This window comes from Gavialis gangeticus, unplaced genomic scaffold (assembly GCF_001723915.1).
Source record: "Gavialis gangeticus isolate Ggan-Ray unplaced genomic scaffold, GavGan_comp1, whole genome shotgun sequence".
NCBI classification, from domain to species: domain Eukaryota; kingdom Metazoa; phylum Chordata; order Crocodylia; family Gavialidae; genus Gavialis; species Gavialis gangeticus.
The window spans coordinates 87,227,870-87,233,711 of record NW_017729034.1 but is presented as its reverse complement, the minus strand read 5'-3'; the positions used below and the strand labels follow the sequence as shown (position 1 = coordinate 87,233,711).

Genomic DNA, 5,842 nt, shown 5'->3' with positions numbered 1-5,842 from the left:
GCCCCTGAGCATGATCTCCCCTGCTGGCCCCCCACAGATATACTCCTTGATGATTTTCTCCAAGATCTTCCCGGTGACTGAGGTGAGGCTTACAGGTCTATAGCTACTTGGGTCCTCCTTCCTCCCTTTCTTAAAAATGGGGACCACATTAGCTAATTTCCAATCATCCAGCACCTGGCCAGATGACCACAAATGCTCATACAGCTGGGCCAAGAGCTCCATGATGACCCCTGCCAGCTCCCTCAACACCCTTGGGTGGAGGGCATCTGGACCTGCAGATTTAAAGATGTCCGGCCCTTCCAGAAGATCCCTAATTACATCTGTGCTGACCCAAGGCCTGACAGAGCTATCCCCGAGATTGTCCCTACCTCTGGCAGGAGGGATGCCCTGTTCAAGAAAACAGAGGCAAAGAAACTTAAAAATATTGGTTTTCTCATCTGGCATAGCCACAAGGTTACCATTTGAGTCTTTCAGGGGCCCCACATTGCCTGGTGCCCTCTTCTTGCTCCCAATGTATTTGAAAAAGGACTTTTTGTTGTTCTTAATCCTGGATGCTAGCCTGAGTTCCATCTCTGCCTTGGCCTTCCAAATATTCCTCCTACACTCATGGGTCGAGGAGGATACTCCTCCTTGGTGATAGCCCCTCCCTTCCTCTTGTGGCCAGGAACAGGTCCAGCAAGGCGTTACCCCTAGTGGGGCTGTGCACCTCCTGGATAAGGTGAAGTTCCTGTAATACAGCCAGGAACCTACACGAGTGGTCAGACCTGGCTGTCTGCTCCTCCCAGCAAATATCTGGGTAGTTTAGGTCACCCATGACCTAACTGCCTCCATAAGCTGACCAGAGAAGTCCCAGTCCAGCTCTTCCCCCTGGTTGAGTGGTCTGTAGTAGACACCCACTGTAAGGTCCCTTTTGCCATGCCCCCCTTGTAGTTTGACCCACAGTGTCTCTGCCTGACCCTCCTCTAACCCGAAGCTAATCCTTGATGATGTGAGTTGCTCTTTGACATAGAGCGCAACCCCCTGCAACTTTCCTCTCTGTCCTGTCCCTTTGGGGCCCTGGCCTTGCCTACAGTTAGTTTCAGGGCTGGGGCAGAAATGGGTTCCCTTAAGTGCCTTGGCCTACTGGCTTTGCAAGGGTTGCTGAGCAGGTCAGCAGTGGCAGTAGCCCCCCCCCCCCATCACCCGGCGGGCTTAGTTTAAAGCCCAGTGGAGCAGGTCAGCCAGGCTGACTGAGAAGAGCCTCCTCCCCAGTGGAGAGAGGTGAAGGCCATCCCTTCCCAGCAGCTCACTGCCTCTCTCACCAAAGCGTGGACTGTGGTCATGGAAGCCAAAGTCTTCCCAATGACACAAGCAGCACAGCCTTGAGATAATGATCTCACCTGCCAAATTCCCATTTTCTAAGGTCCTTCCTTTTTCATATCTTTCTGACAAGGTAGTTAGCAGAATTCACAGATTTGTTGGAATTTCACAGAGCCATGCCACAACACTTTGGCTATGGCTTCAAACTTGCAACCTCTGGGCTGTTAGCCATGTACTTTACTGCTCACCCCACCACAGCTGTCATTTTCTACACATAAAGTTGCAATGTGAGGTTGCTTTGTAATAGGGCACGTCAGGATGCTAATGGTAAACTAACTCCAGAGTATACTTGAAGATTATCAGATTAAATTGGTGAACCTGAAGAGTTTAGCAAGGCAGCATCCTGCTCAGATACCAGTAAAGGTAATTACATTTGGTCCTATCTATATTTCTTTCCCTATAATTTGAGTTGGATAAAGGATTTTAAACTTCCTGTCCAAAATTATTGTGTGGTATTGAAAACCTTTAAAGAAATCCAGTTTGGTCAGCATTGGAACTCATGGGACAGTTAGAAATACAGGCACCTAACAAATGGCCTCCAGGTAAACTTTTAAGAAATATCAGCACCTACATTTTTCCTTCCCTCACCCTTTTACTGTCATGGAAGTCAAGCTGCAAATGCAAAATATCCCAAGTTTTTATAGCTGTTCATTAACAAAAAATATCAACTAATTCAAATATTTTTCACTCTACAAACTTCAAGTTATATTATTAAAGGCCAATTACACATCACTTTAATATAAATTTTTCCTCACAGTGTTCTAATGTGAATCTGCTGCACCTGAGAAACGCATACTAATGCATAAAAATGGACAAATGTGCATAGATGCTCATTTCCATGCATAACTACCCAATTTGAATACACAGCAAAAGCTCATCTGCTTTTGTGCATGCAGTTTAGGTCTCAGAGCTGGCTCTAAATATCTGCTAGTCTGCAGTATGAATTAATGAAGATTATTCAGCAGGACATGGAACAAAATTAGAAAACTGAAATAGAAATTATATGAATCTCTGATAAAGAAATCTACTACTGACTATAGCATAGTGACTAAAATGCGTACCCAGTATCTATATTTTTAAATATCTATATTATGGAAGAGCAGGAGGTCCTGGATAGATATAAAGCTCCATTATACAAATAGGAGCTATGCCAGTGATTCTCAGCCTTTTCAGACTCGAGGCATGCCTTGATAGACTCAAGGCATCCTTTAGAAAATGCCAGCTCTTAGTTCTTGCTTTATTTTTTACTATACAAAGATAATAATTCTTCTGTTGCAAAAAGCTCAGAGCCATAGCAGTTTTTAACACTGTGGATTACTATTTGAAATCTTTGGGTTAATTTTATGAATTATGTTTGCATACCTAACAGTGCTATGACACCCGATGGCATCTATGAAAGGATCTCAAGGCACCCCCAGGTGCCAGAGCACCCTGGTTGAGAATTACTGCTCTATCCCCACAAGAGTTTGCTTTAACCTGGGCCCTCTAGTGAAGCCTTTTTGAAAATGCTTCAAATATATAAAAAAATGTTCTGCATCTATTATAAGGTTCTGGGATACTGTTCCATTTTTTTTCAAAAAAATGTGTCTAGTGTTGTTACTGAAACAGCATTACTAGCCTGTCTGTAAAGTGCTGGGCACTTCACTTAAATGAAATTCCTAAGCCTAGGCATAATCTCTGTGTCTTTTTTTCTACTTGTAAAAATGGAGATAATACAACCAAATCTCTAAACAGAAAGTTTGTGAAATAAATTAATTCATATTTGTGAAGCACTCAGGTACTAAGAGGTATAAAAAAGCCCACAAACAAGTTAGTAACTTTCTCTTTGAGCTAGATTTGAGTAATGTACTATGTACTATCTAGTATGTTCTATGTACTATCTAGTACATACTAGATAGTATGTACATACTAGATAGTATGTACATACAAGTATGTACTAGATAGTATGTACTATGTACTATGTACATACTGTCTAATACATAGTACATACTATCTAGTACATACATAGTACTAGATTTGAGTAATGTTCTATGTACTAATGTACTTTCTCTTTGAGCTAGATTTGAGTAATGTAATATTGTGTAGGCAGGCTTAATTCTGGTATTGCCTGACTTCTGATTGCTTGACTTTGCAACTTCAATGTTCATCTAATGTGGGGTTTTAGGGGTAAGAATACAACAGCAATAAGTAGTAAAATATCATATTGATTTTATCTAATTAGAAAAAGATGAATGAGAGAGATTTTGGTAAAAAAAAATCTGTGATTATGGTTCAATAACTTTTTAATTTTTTTTCCAAATTAACAGCAGCCATCTCATTTCAGCAATTACCTTAGTGTGGGACCTAAGTATGTTCCTTGTAAGAACACAGTACTTGTCACTCTAGATCAGACCAAGTGCTCTTCTATTTCCAGTGACCAATACTGATGCATAAGAAGATGCAAAAAATGTATGAGATATTCTGTCAGTTACATAATGCTGTAATTGGAATGAAAAATAAGCCTTCATTTTCTTACCCTTACACTGCCAATTGTAATTGCAAATATTATTCTTTGTCATAACATATTTTAGACTATTTATAAATCTACCTACAGTATTTGACTTTGTGACCTTTTGTAGCAGTGAATATCACAGGCTGACTACAAAATGTGTGAAGAAATATTTCTTTTCATTATCTTTAAATTTCCTGACATCCACTTCACTAATTTCTTCTCATACTGTAGACTGTGTAAAAAAATGAGGCCAATAAATTTTACTATTTTCAAAACATTCCGTGCATTTATCACATACTATCTAACTTTCTCCTTTTTTTTGCAAAATAATCCTTTGTTTTTTAACCTCTCACTGTATGTGAGTCCTGCTTTAACTGCAGCCACCATTATTGACCTTCTCTGGATCTTTTCAGTCTTGCCAGACTAAAATTTAACCCAGCACTGTGAAGGCATGCCTACCATTGTTTAATATAACATCATCATGCTTCCTGCATTATTTTCTATCATACTTGAAATGCATCCCAGCAGCTTATTTTTAGTTTTGCTACTACTTTATAAAAGACAGACCTCTTTAATAAGCTATCTATGCTGATTCCTAATTGCCCTCCCTGGTAGAATCCCTATTTAATGCTCACCAGTACTAAGTTTAGTTTATACATAATCTTGAATTTATGCAAGCTTGGTTTCAATGGCTGGCATGTTATTCAATTCACTGACTGTGTCTAATTTTATTTGCAGTATTTTAGCATAATTTCTGGGACTTCATAACCACAATATCTAAATGTTATCAGTAGAGTTTGCTAATTCTTTGTCCGCTTCCTTTTCCATGTCATTACGTAATGCTGACCTTTGAAGCATTTCACTTCTTATCCTCATTACTCTTTGGCAAAGTAATGCATGTCATGTGTTTTTCAAATACATTAGCTCAATCAAACTGGTCTAATGTGACTGAAAAACTCCAGTAACACGAAGGTTAATGAGTGTGAAACTGTGAGCGCTGACTACTGTAGCCTAATCTCCAAAAGGAAAAGCTAGCATGGCTTCAGACTTGCTAACCTGTGTTTTACTGGAATTTTTCAATCATGTTAAAATAATCTGATCAATCCAATCTGATTCCAAATCAAACATTATGCCCACCAAGAAAGGCAGAAAAAAATGTCTGTGTGCTCAGATTTTGTCTTTAATATATGAATGTGTTATTAGACATGTCTTCCTCTCATAGATGGGGAGTAGCTATCCTGGTGTTTTTAGTAAGGAGACAGAGCCTTCAGGTTTTCTTAATTTATTTTATTACATCTCCTGAACCCTCAAAGACTGTGCCTTCCCATTTTCTCCTGTTGAATTTAGAGGGTTGCAGTCTTTCCCTGTAGACCTTATCAACCCCATTTTTCATTATTATCTGGAATGGGTTATCAGACTGCAGACAAGAGGACGTTACTGTCTGCTGATAATATCTTTGCTGTTTTTCTAAACTTTTGCTGTCCTGGCTTTTCATGTAAGTGTTGTTAGTGGTGAAAAGGGGCGTTGGTTGTAGCCGTGTTGGTTTAAAGACATAGGTAGACAAGGTTCTTTGGGTCAATGTGATATCTTTTACTAGACAAACGAAATAGTTGGAAAAATGCTCTTTGGAAGCTTTTGGGCCCAAACACTCTTCTTCAGGCACAGGGAGAGTCTGCTGTTGTGTTGTGTTGAGTTCTCCTGGATAGAATAGAAGCCAATCCGCAAAATGCAGGTCTGTGAAAATACAAATGCCTGGCAGTGAGGATCAGAGACCATGGGAGACAATAGGTGTGAGACAGGTGGAGGAGGGGGGGAGAAGAGGAATGTTGACCTGGTGACAGAATGTAGCTAGTGAAATGTAGAGAGGTTACTGGATGGCAGGCAGGTTATAATGTGCCATAAAACCAAAGTCTATATTTAGTTCATGATTTTTTGTAGCCAGTAGATTTACAAAGTCAAGTTCCAAGGCTTATCTGTGAAAAGTGTTTTGTA

At 39.9% G+C, this 5,842-nt stretch overlaps 1 long non-coding RNA gene across 1 annotated transcript in view; it reads left to right on the top strand.

Annotated features, from left to right (window-relative positions):
• LOC109304319 overlaps nucleotides 1–5,531 on the top strand; it is a 16,161-nt gene extending 10,630 nt beyond the window's left edge. Inside the window, exon 3 of the long non-coding RNA XR_002099352.1 lies at nucleotides 5,520–5,531. This is a non-coding gene — a long non-coding RNA (uncharacterized LOC109304319). The remainder of the gene's footprint in view (nucleotides 1–5,519) is intronic.
• Nucleotides 5,532–5,842: the final 311 nt, after the last annotated feature.